Source organism: Cygnus olor, chromosome 4, assembly GCF_009769625.2.
Source record: "Cygnus olor isolate bCygOlo1 chromosome 4, bCygOlo1.pri.v2, whole genome shotgun sequence".
NCBI lineage: Eukaryota > Metazoa > Chordata > Aves > Anseriformes > Anatidae > Cygnus > Cygnus olor.
In genome coordinates, this window is record NC_049172.1 from 42,476,676 (window position 1) to 42,497,028 (window position 20,353).

Genomic DNA, 20,353 nt, shown 5'->3' on the forward strand with positions numbered 1-20,353 from the left:
AGAAAACAGACCTTCACCTTTCATTATGTTTGTCTTAAGTATCTGCTTTATTAAACTCACTCAGTGTTTAAATCTGGTTTATTAAAAACCATCAATGTTTAGCTTATGCTATTTTTAAAGCAGTCTGTACTTTACAGTATTTAATAGATTGTCCAAAACAGATGAGTCTCGTTGTTGTTGTTTTTGAAAGCAAACAAATGTGGAATGCTGCAAGACATACAATTGCATAGAACAGTTAGCATTCATATAACTGTGACCAGTTCTGTATCAAGTTAATTTTGTAAATCAAAATCTGAATTGAGTTTATTGAGTTTATTGAATCTAGCAATGACAACTCATTAAAGATATATTCCAGTTCCCTATTAGAATTTTCTTCACCGATCAACACTTACATTAGTGTTTAACCACGCTCTTTACATTTATACAAATCTCTTTAGATTGTCAAAATCATGTGAAGAAGCATCTGTCAGTAGTAAAAAGATTTTTCTCTTCTACTTCTAAAATCTAGCTGATATACCAAGAATCACTTATAATCAGCTCATTTATCACCACTCAGTGAAATCAATGGGAACTTTGTTATTGAATTAGATAATGGCAGGGTTGGTGTATGATGTATTTAGAAGCACAGTCCAACAGGATCTACTGCATTAGAAATCTTACCTCTGAGACACTGTTCCCATGATATCCACAGGGAACGTTGCCAAAATAAGGAACGTGATTAGGGTTCTCAAGTGTTATTAGATCTGAAGCAGCATAATTGTAACATCTTCACTGTACTGTCATTTTTAATAATAGGGAATTTTGTGTGAATCCTGTGCCTCTCTTATTTGTGAATGTTTGCCCTTTGTCTTTGTATGATGCAGTCTGGAAAGCTAAAGCAAGAGACATAATGCCTCAATCCAGCCAAGAATGTCCTGGTTTCTGTGGCCCTGATAAAAATAAGATTACCTAACACAAAATAACAGCAGCTATAAAAGATACAATGAGATCTTTCTCAGCTCTGTATAAACAGCAGATATTGTTTGGGTGTCTAGAAAAGGCATCACTCCATTCCCTGCAATACTCCACTTTGTCTCCAGCCATAGTCATTTCATCACCTGGCTGGTTTCCCAGCTCCTTGGGGTGATCAGTAGATCCTAAGGTCCTTATGGGGCTGGTGGCTTGCAGCACACGCATTTTCACCTTCACCAACCTGACATATGTTTGGTCACATCCAGAATCTCATGGCCACTCAGCAGGACTCCTCAGCCATGCCTTGGAGCTTCACAAAGAGACAGTGGGCTTGATGGCACCCATCCGAGGAATCCCACAGCTGCCACCAGAAGGGCCAACACTGTCTTTAGGTGCGAGGGAGCACTTTGCACGTATCAGGAGGGGCTGGATGTGATCCTGCCCGTGCACTGCCCTTTCTTGCAACTGAGCCTTACGAAGTACAGCTCACTGAAAGTCTGTTCCCCTTCCCCCCAAAAATACATTAGTATTTTACAAAAACAAACAAAAAAGCCTTAAACTTTTCTCCATGTCAGAATGAAAAGTGGAAATTTTTAAATTCCCTGTAGATAAGGCCATGTTTGAGCAAAACCAAATTTCTGGACCTCACAAGTTGCCACATAGCAGAGTTGTTGTTGTCCTTCAGTTAGCTTTAATTATGAACTAATTGGATGAGTTTTTTGTTTCAGACATTTCTCTGAATAGCCTTGAACTACAGATTCATAGCCAAAGTTCTTCATTTAAAAATCTGCTGTTGCCTTTATACTGCTCCTGTTTTCAAACATATCACACACCCTTTTGGAATACCTTGGAAAGTGGATAAATCAAAATTTGTAGCTTTCCAGTTTATCCCTAAATCTAAAGCCTAACATATTATAGAAATAACAGTAAAAGGAAATAAATGCAATAGGGAGAAGTCATAAAAACAAAGCTCTATCAGGTTCCCATGGAAGGTCACCAGAAGAGCTTAGTACATTGTTTTTCTTCTCCTTAATAGAGGGGCCTAAATTTAATTTCTCTTTTTATTTTCTACTTTCCTCTGCTCTCTTTCTCTCAATCTCTGTCCTCCTCCTCCTCCTCCTTTCTTCTCCCCAGTTTGAAATTCCATGCTCAGCCATGTGTTTCTCATTGCGATCCACCTTCCATTTTTGGTCATACAGCAAAATGTGGTTTGAAGATCCAAGAAAGTCAGAGCGTGTTGACACAGGAACGTTGGATTCTAGGTTTTGTCAACACTGAGCTGAAGAGCTTTGGGTCTTGAATCAATTTTAGCCTCCTTGACCAAGGAAACCCTGCCGAGAGTCAGACTAAGATCAACGAGAACAGATTTTCAAGTGAACAGAGCCATATAAGTATATCTTGCACAACAGGGGAGTGCTTTTTATTTTCTGTATTATCTGCCCTTGCTCTAATATTAAATCCAAACACTACTCAATTTTGTTTGGCATGCAGCTCTCTGCAACAAAACCAAAAAGCTTTCTCGTAGGTGATAAACAGGAGTGAGAACTTTGAGACAAACCTGAATTTCAAACAGCAAATGACTTTTTTTTTCCTAAAAACTGAGATAAATAGCAAACCCAAACAACTCCAAAGTCTCACAGTGACCTATTCAGAAAGCAGTACAGCTGGCAAATGACAGAAAATCCCACTCCTTTTCCAGATGGCTTGGGGAATTTCCTGTTAAAATACTGTGCTTCCCGATGTCTGGACAACCCAGGCCATGTGAACATGGGTCCACTGGCTACCAGCTAAAAGTCCATCCCTAGTTTGCAATTCAACTAAAAACATGTATATAAAGCTGGGGAATGAAAGAGGGTGTAAGGGAAGGAAAATTAAACTGATGTTGACATTGTTTGAAATTTGCTTTAATTCACGCTCTGCCAGATAGCTAAAGATTAATCTCAAACTGTTTATTTTAATGTATTATATTTCTGACTTCCAGTTAGTTATCAGCTGGTGTAATATAAGTTTAATTTTGGCACCACCAAGTCTTCGTTGTGTTTACGTTTTCACTCACACTTTCTTTGGTTTTATCATAAGCAATTTCATGATTTAATGGCACTCACTTCCCTGAATAAGAACAGGTGTAGTTAATTTTAGAGATGGGAAAAAGACTTTTATAAACTACCTATTTTCCACGTGTAGGTGTTTAGGATGTCAGCAGCTTGGAAGATACCTTAGTTACATGGTCATTTCCAGGGGAAAGTGAAAATGAAACAGAGGGTTATCTATTTTTAAATTCTGGATTAAAGATTGGGCTGATCTGGCTAAGTCTGAAAAGTTTTAATTCTTTTTCTAACCAGGACTCCAAACTCCATGTTGAAAATACCATTTTTTAATTTAACTCTGACAGAGCTATATTATAATCAGGAAATAATCAGGAAAACAATGGCAAATTATCATCATTGCAACTAGTAATGAAGATGCATACTTGCTGAGTGAACAGAGTTACTCCAGTGTAATACATTCTTTGAAAGAATTTGGACTAATTCATTTGGTCTAAATATCTTGAACTGCTCAGAAGTATTGCTTCCTTTTGATAGCGTAAATTCAGACTGACTGACTTCCTCACCCTTTCCTGTGTGGTTCCCAGTAGCCTCAGATAGTGGCTCACTGCTGTCACCTCTCCGGGTGCGGAGCAAAGAGCCGTGTTCCCAGCTTCCTGAGGACAGGACTGGCTTTGGTGCTCAAGCCTCTTCTGGCTCCTTTTGTCCCGCCAAAGGAAGAGCCCTACTCCAGGCTAAATCTGCAACTGCTGGCCTGGGTTTAGGATCTTTGGCAGGTTTTTCAAGATGACATACGGGTGTGTTCAGATGCCTCCAGTAAGCAGCAATGACAAGCCTAAGTGAGAGGAAGTTTTTATAAAATTCATGAATATGAAATTCAAGGACTCATGTTTTACTTGGTGAAAACAGGCAATGCAGTCTTAAGGTTCAGTGTGTCTCACCAAGGCGATAATGCTGAATTGTCTGAAACTATGCTCCAAATATTACGTCTCACAAAAATACTGTAAGACCTCACAGGTGTGGAGAAACAAGTAGGAGGCAAAATATATCATATCTTCTAGCCAGCTTTCTTGGCTTGAGAAAGGTTAAGTTAGAGAAACTTACTCTGGTTTTGGAGCACACTAGAGAAATTCCAACAGAGGCAATTAAATTTTGAAGGTGCATAAAATAGTGGGAAAAAAAAGACAAAAATTTGCATGCACGTCTGCAGCTTTTATCCGTTTGGGACATAGAGAATTCACACATAGAGTCTGTGGGAGAAATTGAAGTGTGTAGGGGTAACGAAAACAGAGAATAAGAAATTATAAAGGCGGCAATTAAAAAAAAAAAAAAAAAGAAGAAGAAGAAGAATAGGAGACAACTCCTAGACCTCACACAGCCTCTGTTAAACAATGGGAAGAAAATCTTTTAGGAATTCAGTAAGACCTGAGAAGAAATAGAGGACTGTTGGAACAAATGGCTGCTGGCTCCATTTCTACTGAATGACCTTGACTGTGCACATTAGAGCTAGTTGTTACATCAGGCACTGAAATAGAGAACAGACCATAAAAAACTCTGAACATTTCCTCCCATAAGATTCCTTTGTTATAGGACTCTTTTGTAGCATTTAGTAATAATTTCCTCTCTGACTAATGTTCTTGTGCAAATTATAATGCCATTATGCTGTGATGCGAGCTTTTCCCTCATTTCTTAGTTACTTCATCTTTATAAAAGTTCCCCATTTTCCAGCCAATACTAAAACGTTATTAATTTCAAGTGCCTGGGAGCTGAGAAGAAGTTTAGCAAGCTCTCAAAATGTTTCTTTACCAACATTTGACTGAATATTGTATTTGTTCACTAATTCATTTTTCTTTGCTGGAAATCCTTCACCTGAGTCTTTGCCTTGGCTCATGACTTTCTGCTCTGACAAGGAAGAATAGCTATGTTGCCAATAGGAAGCATAGGAAAGACCAAGAATGAACCTGCTTTATCCCCTGTTTTCATGGTAGGTTAATCACAGGTTTACTGTAAAACCTCTCCTCCGTTCCTTTCTGCACAAAATGTTAATTTTGTTACACATACAGCAGAGCCAGGGAAGTCAGACAAAGCAAGCAAGAAAAAGAGCTTCTCAGACTATTCTTTCCTGTGTGGTTGGCCACATCCAGCTATCAAAGTAAAGGTGTCTCAAGACAGCAAAAACTTATTGCTCAGCTATTATTTTTCTTCTGATTTTTCAGAGTACTTCTCTCACATTTTCATCCTCTACACTCTGGTGCATCTACAAACCCTAATACACTCTCCAGGTTATAGTGTAGTGGTGTCGATACCTTCACAAATTATTATTCTCTCTGCTAAGCAGATAACTTAGACTCAATTTGATTAAAAAACCTGACAAAAGATGCATCAAAAAAAAAAAAAAAAAAAGCCTTTGGGAATTCATCTAATACTTGCACAAAAGATCATAGAAAAATGCCTATAAAACAACATGTAGGAAACTCAGGTTGAAGGAGGAACCAGAAAACCTGTTTGCATGTTTACAGTTGGAATCATGTCTGAGATTACACTATTTATTCTAAATAACTCTATTAATAATACTAAGTTTGTTTGCTTTAAGTATCTGGCATTCAGTACCTGGCAATCACTCAACTGATCAAGAAGAAAGACACCTTCTTGTTCTGAACAACCTCAGAGGAACCCCACAAATGGGAGCTTACTCATCCTAAAGAAAGCATTCTGGGGAAGGGAATATTTCATCCTTTTGTAAGTTTCCAAAAAGGATTCCTCTGCCTGGCTGTGAAAGTCAGCATGATCTCTCTTTTCTTCTGTTTAGCTTTGTTCAAGTTCAACACAAACAGCTTAAATTCTGTGTGGTTACTGGAACAAAATATACTGCCAAAGACTGAAACTATTAAATCTTTTCTTTTATCTGTTCCTCATGAATATCACATGCCCTGCTGAATTAGGTTGTTCGTAACAGTCTGAGCTTAAAGTTTTCTATGCTAAAAAGAAAATACTATTGATAATGTATATAAATGCGCCCCTCCACAGTGAATTTGTTGCATCTTTTTCCAATGATTCTGATTAAAGAGATTCAAAAATGTTGCAGCTGAACACTGTTAATTTTGCAAGTCATATACATCTTCTGTGATGCCATGTTCAGAAGCTTGCTCAAGACCCATGTGGTACCCAAGGCACTTTAAAAATCATAAAGAAATGTCTTCTTTTCAACAAATTAATTGCACCAGAGGACAATTTTGGGTGGCTGGCAGACCAGTTAAATAAATTATCAGCCAAGTGCTGCTCACTTAGCCATCCCAAGATTAATAGTCTAAGACCTTCAACAGGTCATTACATTCAGCACCCATACCAAATGAGTGAAGCAACCCACATGAGGAACAGTGGTAGAGGAGAAAGTAACATGCTGTCTGAACAATATGGGCATTTAAACCAGCACTTCGTCTGACTGAAGGGCAAGGCTGAAAGCCAGGGTATCCGGGGATCTGTTGGAATGAAACTGTCTATAAGGCTGTATGGAACCCAGGAATATGTCCAAACTGATCTGACACAATCCTTTGCAGTGAACCAATGCCACACAAAATTAGATCACTACCCATGTATGTCCCCTGCTTATGTGTCTGAGGAAACAGGCGCAGCCTCACCAGTTAGTGTAGACACAGCCTCAGTTCACACGGAGCAGCATCCTCCTTGCGAGATGTGGTGTTGGAGGATAGCTAGGAAGCAGCAAGTAGGAGTGGAAATATCTGGTTCTTCTATCACAATTTCTTGTTTGTCTCTCCAGGCATACTTCATTGTGTCTTCTCCTTGATGCCTCCTTCCTTCTTTGAGCTGGCAGGAGTAATAGGAAGAAAAGCAATGTCTTGCTGAATGCCATCAGCAAAGATATCACTGATTATCACACCAGGAGATTACAGTGAGCGTCTGTAACTACCAGCTGTGAACTGAAGCAGTGATGAGGTGTCCAGATTCCCATTGCTGTGACCCTCGTGTGCTCAAACCACTGTACATCTGTCACTGGTCATGTTGGGTGGGTAGGAAGGCACAGTCTCTCTCTCAGAGAAAAGGAAGATGAGCTTGTTGGAAAGGATCACAAACAGCAGTCAGACTGAGCAGTGGACAAGATTGCACCAGTCACAGTGCATTTCTCACCAAAATGCAGTAACGTTATTAATACGTAAATAAGTCAGGTGTCTACATTAAAACTAAAGCCTGATCAAGTATGAGAAGAAAATAAAATGTTATGTTAAATCACAGGGTATTTTTAAACATGATACTTATGCTATATATTTAGCTGTTTTTCTACAGGTCCCAATAGTGCAGGTAAGAATATAGTATCTATACAACTAGTCTTGATAACAAGACCAGAAAGGGGGAGGGAGGAAATTAAAAGGAGAAACCCTGAAATGAGGTGAAAGCAAGCCACTGAAAAATACGTATTATAGGAGGCTTGCATGGAATACCAAAAATTCAAAGCTTGTCTCTTTTTTCATTGAATTATAGTCCAGCCTGGTTGAAATAAGATCGCTTCTGTGTATGGCTACTTTGTGACTACAGTTAGTATGACAGAGGCTGAGAGGCTCTGTTAGCATGGTCTTGAAAGCAAAAAAGACAAATAATAATTGTATTTAACTCTTTTTTTATTAAGCTATTTAATCATTCAAAATTGTTTGTAATACCTTTCCCTCCAGCCAGCTGACTTGGTTTTGTTCTGGCGTTATTTGTGCAGACTTGGAAACCTTCACAGCCTTACAAGAAGCAACAGTGCTCAATCATCAGTCACACCACAGGTAAATAATAACCTAACATACTGATCTATTCTTTCGCCACTGCAAAGTGCGATAAGAAAGTACAGTCTTGCAACTTACTGCTGTTTCTCTTTTTGTGCAAGTAAAAACTGCCACCTAACTTGCTCTTTGCTGACAATCCCAAAGTGTGATAGAAGTCTTTTTAGTAGAAGAGCTATATTCTTTAACAGTAAATACATGAAAGTATAAATCTGAAATCATAGCCAAACTAAGAAAGTCTGTTTATGGTATCTTTGGTGTTATGTAAGAGAATTCAAGCAAATCTCTGATATATATGAAAATACTTTGAACCTTCATATTACCAAATGTTTGGTTTCCATAGTGGTGACATACAGTCAATATGTATCACCTCTTGTGCTTGGATCCCTCCTCAAGTTTTTCATATCACTGTAGGAGCAGAAAGTCATTTCAGCATGCTGAACAGCCCCACCATGACATCAAGGTGGACAAAACTCAGAGTTCAGCCAGCCATAGGAGGGAGGTAGCAGGTTTGCTGACATAAGCAGAGATTAAATTGCTCCACAAGCCCCAAAATGCACCACCATCTGAAGCTCTGTTAGTAACCCCTGCACTCACCAGATCACATTTTGTAAACATGAGCTCTGCCTTTCAATGGCAAAGTTGTTACTTCAGATTCTTTTAGGATATCTGGAGCAGAGAGAATATCTGCTACATTTAAAAAATATTATAGTAAACCCTCCTGTAAGTTTTAAATTTGTAGAGCTTCTCATTTATTTTAAAGAATTTCTGACTCATTTCTTTTGCCTGGAATTCTGATTTTAATTCAGTAGACCACCCATTGCTTTGATTTCATAACTATATTATTAAGTAATTAATAGGAAGGGATAAAATTTCTTTTTGAAATAGATGGATAGTATTAGTAAGATTTAAAAAAAAAAACAACCAGGGAGAGGAAGCTGAAAGAATAAGTCAATTTGTTGAGCGTCATGCCGGAGTGCCTAAGCATAGCAATAAAAGCACATGCAAAAGTTATCTTTTTAATATTGTTGTTCAACTCAATGTATTATATTTGGAGTTGTTTAATTGGTGAAGTGCTCCATAACAGATCATTCTATAACTATTAAGAATCTTGGGATGGTATTGAGTTACAACTAGACAGGAATTTCGTTTTTTCCTTTTTTTTTTTTTCTTATCATGCACATTTTGCTCATGTACGTGCACTTCTTGAGAAAAAAAAAAAAAAAGAATGTGGTCAAGACAAACAAATCCATTTGAAAACAGTGAGAAGCACTATCTGTGAGAAGCACATGACCAATGCCCATGGAAGATTTTTGTCTTTGAAGTTATTTACTTAAGGTGAGCTTTTACTTTGGAATCTGAAGCCTTCAAACCTATAAGCACTGTGTAAGTTTAATTGCTTGAATATTCCAATCAAGTTCACTTGAACTAACAGCAATATTAAGAAATGGAGTTTGCTAAATATGAGTATATAGATCTCATGGAGGAGGAGAAAGAAGAATATATGCAAGTACTTCTATTGTTCCCTTTAGGTGTTTCAACATGAATCAGATCTGATTTATTGAGTTTTTAAATAAAAAATGCAAACAGGACAAAAAAAAAACAGGTTGTTACCTTAAAAGGAGAAAGAGCTCTAGAAATGAAAACTACATGAGAAGGAGGAGCTAAAATATTGTTAGTTACATGGAGGTAATGAGGATAAAGTACTAGCATCAGGTGTTCTGGAGTTTAACAAAACCTTCACTCTGAAGATGATAAACTAAAAGTCTCAGTGTCTACAGAAGCTGCTGCCAAAAACCTGGCACCTTCAGTTGGCTTTCTTAATGTAACTACTGAGTAGCAGAGCAAAGATTTATCTGTCTTTGCCTGCTTAGTACAAATATTCTGTGAGCATTATAAAAATATAATAGTTTTTTGCTAGGGTTTTATGAGGGCCATTTCAATATCAACTAGTACTCATCAAGGAAGAAACAGACAAAAAAAAACTTCAAAAAGAAGAGTTGCATTTGCTTAGATATATTAGTAAGAAATTCATTAACCTTCCCTAAAAGGGTAAAAAAAAAGTTTTAAATCTACATAAAATAAAAATGAAGGTACTGTGTATCCACAGAATTACTATTTTCCTCAAGAAAAAGATATTTAGAGTAAGATTTAGTTCCTTTCATGGAAAAATTGGTAACAATAAGAGATATGAATACAAACATTTTAACAGCAGTCATGTTGCTGCAGCTGTAACAGTTGAAGGGCGTAGTAGAGGAATCATTAATAAGGAAATGCAATGTCTTTTTATTAGACTGACACAGCTGTAAAACACCGAGAAATCTTGGACAAAGAACACGTATCCCAGAAGAAAAGCAAATGCAGAAATACGGTAAATCAAGCATAGATGTCCTCCTCTATGAGGACATCCTCCATTGAGGCTGCCAATACTGGAAAGTTTCACCCCAGCCAAGGTTCAGACATTGCACAGCAAGGTGTGCCAATGCGAATCTAATTAAGTACAGCTGTGCCTATGTATGCTTACCACTTTAAAAGAAACATATCAGCCTGTGAGAAGAGGTCATATTTCTTCAGAGCTGGGACAACGAACTTCAGGGAATAAACTAGGAGAGATGTCATTCAAAGTGATTTGTTCTTCTGGAATTTTATTTATGACTGCTGTACTTAAAACCACATTGAAGTGCTGGCCAAAGCCAGACTTAAATTTAAATTTGGATTAACCCTGACTAAAGTTTATCCTTAAGAGCATGGCTTTGTATTTATATCTGAGACTCAAGGCAACAGTTTTCTCTCTGGTCCTATCCCTGCACTTGAGCAATGTGGAGAAGCTGAAGTCTGCTCATCTACTGAGGAAGCAAAAACAATTGCAGTGATTTATAGTCAGGCAGTCCCATTTACTTGTAATGAAATGTAGGTGCTTAATACTGAGATAAAATTTAAAACCTTAAACTAAGGTTTATGGTCATATCCAGGAGATCAAGCATTTTGTACATTAAATCAAGATGGCACGCCACTAAAGAGTGGCCAAAACTAGAATTCATTTTGGAAGAAAAATGTGATGAAGGATCACTAGACCATCAGTTCTTTCTAACATTAGAAAAAGTGTCTCTCTGGAGTTTGTTTGCCTTTTCCTTGCTATACATGCCTTCAGCAGGAGTCAGCTCTCAGGAGTTCTCCAGAGAGCTTGACATAAACCTAAACACTCCCAGAATTAAAACAGATCTGTGCAAACATATAAACAACAATTTTTAGTCAGTCACATGTTCAAAACAATTTGTTAATTTCACTCTCATTACATACATATTTACATACAATAAAAAAATCCCTCCTGTTGCACAAAACAGATGTAGATTCACCTGTATAAATGTTAGCTTTATGTATGTGTTAGTATATTTGTGTACTTCTTTCTGATAAACTTGACAGGAAAAAAAAAGAGAACAAAACTCTTTTTTTAAAGAGCTAGGCAAAAACATGTTTCTGAATATCATAATTCTTTCAACCCTTATTTGTTTGAAGTGCTATTCACAAGCATTGCAGCGTAATTTACATGCAAAAAAAAAAGAATTGGGATATTGCCCTCTGGAGCATATTTTCTTTCCAAGTTATATATCTATAAGTTATTGAATGTAATTGAATGTGTAATCTAGTCACAACAAAGACATTGGAAACCTAAATTCAGTCTAGAAAGAAAACAGGAAATTTACTAACCACCCTTTTTCATATAAGAGAGATTCCCAGAAGATCTTTGTTAGAATATAGGCTAGATTCAGCCTCAATTTTAAGTGCTATCTTAAACGTGCATTTCTACATTTCTTGTAAAAATCTTTGAAAATAGCATTGAATAGAAACGTTGTCAAAGAATAAACAAATCCTTGGGGGGGGGGGGGGGGGGGGGGGGAGGGGATGTACTAAAAATAGTTTTCATGTGTATTAAGATGTAAGGAGTCGAACTTCAAACCACTTCATTAACACTAGAAAGTGCTTAGAAATGGTAGAATATTGCTTCTGCAGTTTTTAAAGTTTATTCAGTTAAGCAAAGATAGAGGGAATAAAAACTATAATATAGAACAGAGAAATAAGATGGCATTTCCCTCCCTTCAAGAACACTCAAGCAGCATGGCCAGCTGTATCATTTAGACTCTCGTTTTCTTGGGTTGATGTGGCCACACTGCTGAAGAAAAATGACTGTCACAACCCATTAGATTTTCACAAGTTTTGAAGATTTCATCATAAATGAAAGTGCTGTAATAAAAACTGTTTCTCTCTCCTCCCAACATAGTAGGTTTGACTGGATCACAGCTATACTTGTTTTATTGTAATGGGCTTAAACCTGTTATGTCAGGTGAAAGAAAACAGATGATAAACTGTTGGAGCTCTGACTCTGAAAAGAACAAGACAGATAAAATAAGATGCTACACAGCTCTGCCAGCTTCCTGATGTGTTACTTACATTTTCTAGTTACACAGGCAGGCAGGTACATAATTAATTTGTTCTATAAGCAGCCTTGCTCTTCAGATTCACACCAAAGTTTTGAGGAGCAGCAGTGTTAAGTCACACAGCTGAAATCCTTACACCAGACTTCTTTAGTTAACTTCTCAGGAATATGCAAACTGAAAGAAAGGCATTGGTAGCTAGAAACGGGAAGCATTTTTGTAGATAAAAAGGTTCATAAAACATTTCTATCTAGCTGCATAACTCATGAGAGCAAGGGAGACAGTCTTCGGATCCGAGTTCATTGCTGTTCAACTCTGTCAAACTTTAGAAACATTAGTAGCAGAGAGCTGAGCTTAGTCAAAAAAATTTCTTTCCTTCTAATGTATGTATATAACTCCATTAATATTAATCAAGAAATACCTGATACCCTACAAAATTACTTCCTCTAGTCACTGGAGTTTAACCCATAAACGTCTGTTTATAGTGACAAGAACAACTCGTCAATTAGTGTTACTAGCTTATGATACATGAACAATCTCTCTATCAAATCACTACAGCTGTAGTAACTTTAGGGTTCAAGACTACACAGAATTTGACTGACCGTCCAATAAACCTTGCTTTCTAAACTTTTGAGTTATAAAAGAAGGAGTTTTTCTTTGTTACCTTTCTCATTCCTACTGAATATCATGTAAAATACTTTAAAATGAGTTATTGTATGCATTCTCAAACTGAAGTTTTTATGTAAATAGTCCACTCAATTTATAGCATTCTTGTTTATGTAACATTCTGGCTTATTGGCATTTGTCCTATGAATATACTGTTTAGGAAATTATGTACCAAGGTTATAAAACGTTGTTTTCCCAATACACTATTTAAGAAAAGAGAAAAAAAAAAGAAGGAAAGAAAGAAAAATCAGTCTTGAAAGACTCACCTGGTAAAATATTTTAAATTTAAAAATCACAGTGAATACATTCTTTCATGATGTAAGAAGCTATTAGCTCGTTATTAGAGCAATGCAGAAATACAGATAAACTTTGCAATTTTACAGGTATCCAGTGAAGTCTACAAGGCTTCAGCACAGACATGAATGTTATTTATATTTCAGAGTCCTTAGCGATGCTAACCAGCTCGTATTGACAGCAAGAATATCCATGGCCTGAAGAAATGCTATCAGAAAGAGAAAAAGCAGGCAGTATTGAAGGCAGCTGGATGAGATAAATGGAATTGCCTAAGCTCAACTAACATGCCAATGAGTTCTAATGAGGCCCAAATCCAGGGTATTTTCCCTGTATACAGCTGATCCTGAGCCCTCAGTGTTTTTCATGTTGATGCATAGTAGCATTTGACCCAAATAAGCAAACAAATACAAAAACACATGCAAATTCAGAGTCAAAAAACATGACATTCTTGCTTGCATGGGAACCAGTAAAAGATGTTTTTGCACTTTGAGTCAGTCAAGCATATTTCCTTCAAATTAGTCATGATTTAGTTGCACATTTGTTGCATCAACATCTTAAGTACCTGCAATAGTGTTTGAGCAGAAGCACATAGCATGCAAATATCCTTAGTAAAATACTAGATATAATTCAGAAAAAATGGTATTGCATTCAGAGTGCTCTCTCTGGTTTAGAAGACAATACTGTTTCTTCATTCACATAATGATCTTTGCTTCATCCTCAGGTCTTTCTTTGCCTGCATTCTCTCTAAAGTCTATCAAAGGCTTCAGAAAGATGAAAAGTTCCAACAGTCATGATTCCTCCAGGAGGAGATTGAGAGGAAGAAAGGATAGATGTCTGTACAGTAACTGAAACCAAAAGTATCAAGGCATAAAGTAATAACAAGAGGATTCCGTATCCCCAGGATAACAGGGAACTCATTTTTACTCTGCAAGGTTGTATGTGATTTGGACACAGCCTCTAATCACAGAATCGTCTAGGTTGGAAGAGACCTCCAAGATCACCTAGTCCAACCTCTGACCTAACACTAACAAGTCCTCCACTAAACCATATCACTAAGTTCAACATCTAAATGTCTCTTAAAGACCTCCAGGGATGGTGACTCAACCACTTCCCTGGGCAGCCCATTCCAATGCCTAACAACCCTTTTGGTAAAGAAGTTCTTCCTAATATCCAACCTAAACCTCCCCTGGCGCAACTTTAGCCCATTCCCCCTTGTCCTGTCACCAGGCATGTGGGAGAATAGACCAACCCCTACCTCTCTACGGCCTCCTTTAAGGTACCTATAGAGAGCGATGAGGTCTCCCCTGAGCCTCCTCTTCTCCAGGCTGAACAACCCCAGCTCCCTCAGCTGCTCCTCGTAAGACTTGTTCTCCAGACCTCACACCAGCTTCGTTGCCCTCCTCTGGACTTGCTTGAGCACCTCCATGTCCTTCTTGTAGCGAGGGGCCCAAAACTGAACACAGTACTCGAGGTGCGGCCTCGCCAGAGCCGAGTACAGGGGGACAATCACTTCCCTAGACCTGCTGGCCACACTGCTTCTTATACAAGCCAGGATGCTGTTGGCCTTCTTGGCCACCTGAGCACACTGCTGGCTCATATTCAGCTGCCTATCAACCAATACTCCCAGGTCCTTCTCGGCCAGGCAGCTTTCCAACCACTCATCTCCCAGCCTGTAGCGCTGCTTGGGGTTGTTGCGTCCCAGGTGCAGGACCCGGCACTAGGCCTTGTTGAACTTCATACAGTTGGCCTCAGCCCATTGGTCCAGCCTATCCAGATCCTCCTGCAGAGCCTTCCTACCCTCGAGCAGAACAACACAGGCACCTAACTTGGTGTCATCTGCAAACTTACTGAGGGTGCACTCGATCCCCTCATCCAGATCATCGATAGAGATGTTAAAGAGGACTGGCCCCAGTACTGAGCCCTGGGGGACTCCACTAGTAACCGGCCTCCAACTGGATTTGACTCCATTCACCACAACTCTTTGGGCCTGGCTATCCAGCCAGTTTTTAACCCAACAAAGCGTATGCCAGTCCAAGCCACGAGCAGCCACTTTCTTGAGGAGAATGTTGTGGGAAACGGTATCAAAAGCCTTACTGAAGTCAAGGTAGACCACATCCACAGCCTTCCCCTCATCCACTAAGCGTGTCACTTTGTCATAGAAGGAGATTAGGTTCGTCAAGCAGGACCTGCCTTTCATAAACCCATGCTGACTGGGCCTGATTGCCTGGTTGCCCTGTAAGCGCCGTGTGATGACACTCAAGATAATCTGCTCCATGAGCTTCCCTGGCACTGAGGTCAAACTAACAGGCCTATAGTTCCCCAGGTCTACCCTCCGGCTCTTCTTGTAGATGGGCGTCATGTTTGCTAGCCGCCAGTCGACTGGGACCTCCCCTGATAGCCAGGACTGCTGATAAATGATGGAAAGCGGCTTGGCAGCTCCTCCGCCAGTTCTCTCAGTACCCTCGGGTGGATCCCATCTGGCCCCATTGACTTGCGTACATCCAAGTGCTGTAGCAGGTCGCCAGCCATTTCCTCGTGGACAGTGAGGGCCACATCCTGCTCCCCATCCTCTTCCACCAGCTCAGGGTACCGGGTATCCAGAGAACAACTGGTTTTGCCGCTAAAGACTGAGGCAAAGAAAGCATTAAGCACCTCAGCCTTTTCCTCATCTTTTGTAACTAAGTTTCCCCCTGCATCCAGTAAAGGATGGAAATTCTCCTTAGTCCTCCTTTTTTGTGTTGATGTATTTGTAAAAACATTTTTTGTTATCTTTAACGACAGTAGCCAGATTGAGCTCCAGATGAGCTTTGGCCTTTATAATTTTGTCCATGCACAGCCTTGCAACATCCCTATAGTCCTCCTGAGTGGCCCGCCCTCTTTTCCAAAGATTACCCTCTTTGTTCTCCTAAGCTCGAGCCACAACCCTCTGTTCAGCCAGGCCGGTCTTCTTCTGTGCCAGCTCGTCTTTGGGCACGTGGGGACAGACCACTCCTGAGCCATTAAGATTTTCTTCTTGAAGACTGCCCAGCCGTCCTGGACTCCTCTGCCCTTCAGAACCACCTCCCAAGGGACTCTGCCAACCAGTGTCCTGAACAGCTCAAAGTCAGCCCTCCGGAAGTCCAATACAGCGGTTTTACTGGTCCCCTTCCTGACTTCGCCAAGAATAGAGAACTCTACCATTTTGTGGTCACTCTGCCCAAGAGAGCTCCCGACCACCACATCTCCCACCAGTCCTTCTCTGTTTGTGAACAGAAGTTCTAGCGGGGCACAATGTGACTGACAAAAGATAGTATTTTATCTTCCCAACACATTAAAAACACATGTATCAGATTTAAAAACACACAAATTATTTCCAGCAAACAGGCTAAATAATGGATGCAAAAACAGTAAACGAAGGAAGCAAAATAAGCTAAGCTAAACTTTATAGTTATTATAAACTTAAAGTATCATTACTATATGCAAACCATTTACTAGTTTCAAAGTTTTATCAATTTTACAATTATTAATGCAGACATCTAAAGTATCAATGATGTGGTACCTCTAGCTCCCATTTGTTTGTTGTTTAGTCTATACAAGCTAGCCTTGGACTCTTCCTTTAGGTGCTCAGTATGTTCCTGTAAAAATAAAAGTAGAGAAATGTTCTCATTGTGACCTTTCAATACTTAAAGGGGTCGCATAGAAAAGATGGAAAAGGACTCTTTACTTGGGTAGAGAATGATAGGACAAGGGGGAATGGTCTTAAACTAAACGAAGATAGATTTAGACTAGACATTAGGAGGAAATTCTTCACTCACAGGGTGGTGAGGCACTGGCACAGGCTGCCCAGAGAAGCCGTGGTTGCCCCATCCCTGGAGATGTTCAAGGTCAGGCTGGATGGGGCCTTGGCCAACCTGATTTAGCGGGTGGCATCCCTGCCTATAGAAGGGGGTTAGAGTTGGATGATCTTTAAGGTCCCTTCCAACATGAGCCATTCTATGATTTTTTCCATTTACTCCCTCCCCTATCTACATGCCACCAGAGATGGGAGATGTCAATTTGAATAAGGTATGTTCAGTAGTGTTTCACATACCCCACAGAATAGACATTTCATCATGACAGTAAAGAACCCTACAGAACAACAGAAGTATTTAAATATGTAATTCTTCAGATTCTTACTAACACGGTTAACTTGAGCAACTCTAGCAGCAATTTGAGCAATGCTAGCAGTCACATGCTGAACAGTCTTCTAAAAGTCCTTTGGCTTCAATGACACTTAAACATATGCGTAAGGCTAGAAGGAATCAGGATTTAATTAAGAGCTCAATAGACATGGAACCAGTATTTTAAAAAGTATTCTGGCCCTAAGCTTCCTTCTATCACCTTCCCCCCCACCCCACCCCACCCCCCAAAAAAAAGTAAAAATGTAATCCTTAGGTCTGTTATTTACCAAACACTGCATTTCCCATAGCTGATGATTTATTATGTTCTCATTATGTTATTGCTTACCTCAAATTCATAAAGGAGAGCTGCTGAACAGGATGCTACCTGAAAGACCAAATTGCATGACCATGTAACAAAGGAGATATTACAAATAAGCTTAGAGTATGTTTTACATTGTAGAAGGGTCTTGCAAGTCAATGACTTGCATGTCCATCCAGGCTTTAGTGCTACAGTTGAGAAAGATAACTAATGTAATACAAACAGACATTAAGAGATCCTGAAGCAAGACAAAGAAAAAAAAAAAAAAAGGAGATTCTGCTTCACAGAAGAACAATCAGCTTCTGACCACAGTCATATGGGAAAAACATTTCCCTTTGCATATCACAGCAGCAATCACAATCTGAGGGATTAGGTTTGTAGGAAGAGTGTTTTCAGTTTAATTGCAATCAAAGGCTGAGCCTTCTGCAGCCTGTGTGGGACAACAAACATTTGCTTTCAAGGAGCTGGTACAGGTTGCTCTTAAGCTCTTTCCTGGACTTCCTCAGTTTATATTGATTTGTGACTCATCGCACCAATATTGGCTAGGATTTTACATTGTTTGGATATTTTGAGTATTGAGACATCCAGCTTCTTGAAACTCCACCTTCTGAGAAAACCAGAGCTGTCTAATTGCCTCCAGCACCTGTAAATACAAAATCACAGTTGTCTACAAAATAGACAACTCTATTTTAAAATCTCACCATCAGGCTCTTTTGTAGTCTAACCCACCCCACTCTCATTTCTCCCTGAACCTCCAGGGTTTTCTCTAACCCACACTGTGCTTGTCCCCTTGTCACCCCTGCACAGACCTGTGCCCTGCAGTGCTGGGAGGCTTGTCCAACTCTCAGCTTAGGACAGAAAGTGATGCCATGCTCTGAACTCACCAAAAACCTGACACTAAGGCAAGCCTCCCCTCCTGCAACCCTCCACATTTCTGCTTTTGCTCTTCTGGGTAAAATATATGCTTTAGCCCATATTCTTTATAAATACAAACCCTAGGATTTTTATACCTGTTTTTATAATGGGTGTGTTATTTCTGCAAGCCACACGCCTCTTGGCCATCTCAGCTCTGCAGCGCTCCAGCTCCTCTGTTTTTAAAACCCTTCTCCCCAGCAGGCTGGTGGAAGTGGGAGGCAGGCAGCCAGACAGATAGCTATGTAGCAGGCACTGCAGAGTGGCTTTCTGCTGCCTTGCTCTGCCCAGCATAAACATTGCCCAAGCACACTCAAAGTCTCCTGCCTAAACGGAGAGCCACAAATAAACTTTTGATCTCATCCGAAGTCAGGCTGCTCCTGTTGTTTCTTTACTATGTGGCTTTGTGCTTTATTTGTAAATCTTCTGACTGGCAGAATGAAGCAGTGTGGTGCCTTGTCTGTTTACCTTTCAAACCTTGATAACCAAATAATTAAAATAAGAAACTTTGTTTTTTTCCCCACAGACATCAAAAAAAAATGATATTGCTATGAGCCCATGTATAAACAGATTTCTTAAATCCTTTTAGAAACCTAATCAGTATTAGTAAGTGTTCAGCCTCCTTCCTCTAGAAGTCCTCTGTCTTAGACTGGCAACAGTATTTGCCATGTGAAACACAGCCAAACATTTTCTCACTTTTTTAATACTTTGTCTACCCAAACAGCATTTGGGTAATTTAGCTTTCTCCCAGCTGGGGAAAAACAGTTGTGGTGACTATAACTATAGCAGCCCTTAACAGTACTTTACATTTGAGGAGCAGTACAGGCTGTGTCTAATAAAAGAAAGCCTTGCACATCTCTCCCTCCTCAGACGTGCTTCAAGGGACTGACTTTCAAGCAAGCCTCTGATGTATCTAATTCATTCATTGATTGGCAGAAATGCGAGAGAAACGTAGCCAAGTATGTCCCCATCTACATCTCTGAATAACAGCTATATTTCCAGATAATTTAAACGTTTCATTCTAATCCAAGTTAGTTGTTAGATTGAGTGTAAAGATTAAAAAAAAAAAAAAAAAAAAAAAACTGCAATGCATAGAGCCAGACATAACATCTGTGTAATTTTTAAGAGCTTAGTCAAATGTAAAGAAAAAGCAGGTTATCTGTTATCCACCCAGTTATTTACAGCTATCAGAAAGGAACATGGAGCAAAATGTATGCTTGTAAACTACTATCCTAGGGATTTATTGAAGTGCAGTGCCTTATCAGTTCTTTTGTTTGGACTGCCTAAAGACACACTAACCTTAATAACTGAGATTACAGACATGCTCAGCTTAAGTCAAGCACCATACAAGACTACAGAGTTGTACTCCTCTTTCAAATATCTCCTTGTCCAAATTACAAAGGTAAAAATCCTCTTTTCTATTAATCTGTTACAAGAAAAAAACAAACAAAAAAATCTCTAAGGAGATAAAGAGAAGTAAAAATGATGAAATTCAAGAAAATTCCCAACATGGAAAAAAGCAAAAGAGACAATAAGAAAATAAGAAAAACAAACAAACAAACCCCACTTCATTTCACAATTCCTTACAAAAGCACAAACACTCCCTCTTCCAAGCTCCTCCTGACTCTGCTCTGTAACCCTGCAGGCACAGCTTTCTCAGGCTGCTCAAAAGAACCATCAGTAGGGATGGGCTACAGGTGGCTTCCCTCTTTTCCTCCCTGGGGAGGCTTTCTCTTTTAACCCTCTCCTTGTCCTAACCTGCGTGTAATGAAGTTGGACCCATGGCTTGCTTAGATAAGCCATGCACACCCAA

The 20,353-nt window shown here is 39.3% G+C and overlaps 1 long non-coding RNA gene across 4 annotated transcripts; it reads right to left on the reverse strand.

Annotated features, from left to right (window-relative positions):
- Nucleotides 1–1,949: 1,949 nt before the first annotated feature.
- LOC121069903 lies at nt 1,950–20,242 on the reverse strand. Of its 4 annotated transcripts, none has more exons than XR_005819747.1 (6): nt 20,128–20,234; nt 18,233–18,271; nt 17,656–17,694; nt 16,709–16,784; nt 6,635–6,821; nt 1,950–3,831 (listed from the first exon to the last, which is right to left on the reverse strand). It is a non-coding gene; the product is annotated as an uncharacterized LOC121069903 (long non-coding RNA). The 4 variants fall into 4 exon arrangements; XR_005819746.1 differs by lacking the exon at nt 18,233–18,271 and adding an exon at nt 6,925–7,039 and having other exon boundaries at nt 20,108–20,234; XR_005819748.1 differs by lacking the exon at nt 18,233–18,271 and having other exon boundaries at nt 20,128–20,242.
- Nucleotides 20,243–20,353: the final 111 nt, after the last annotated feature.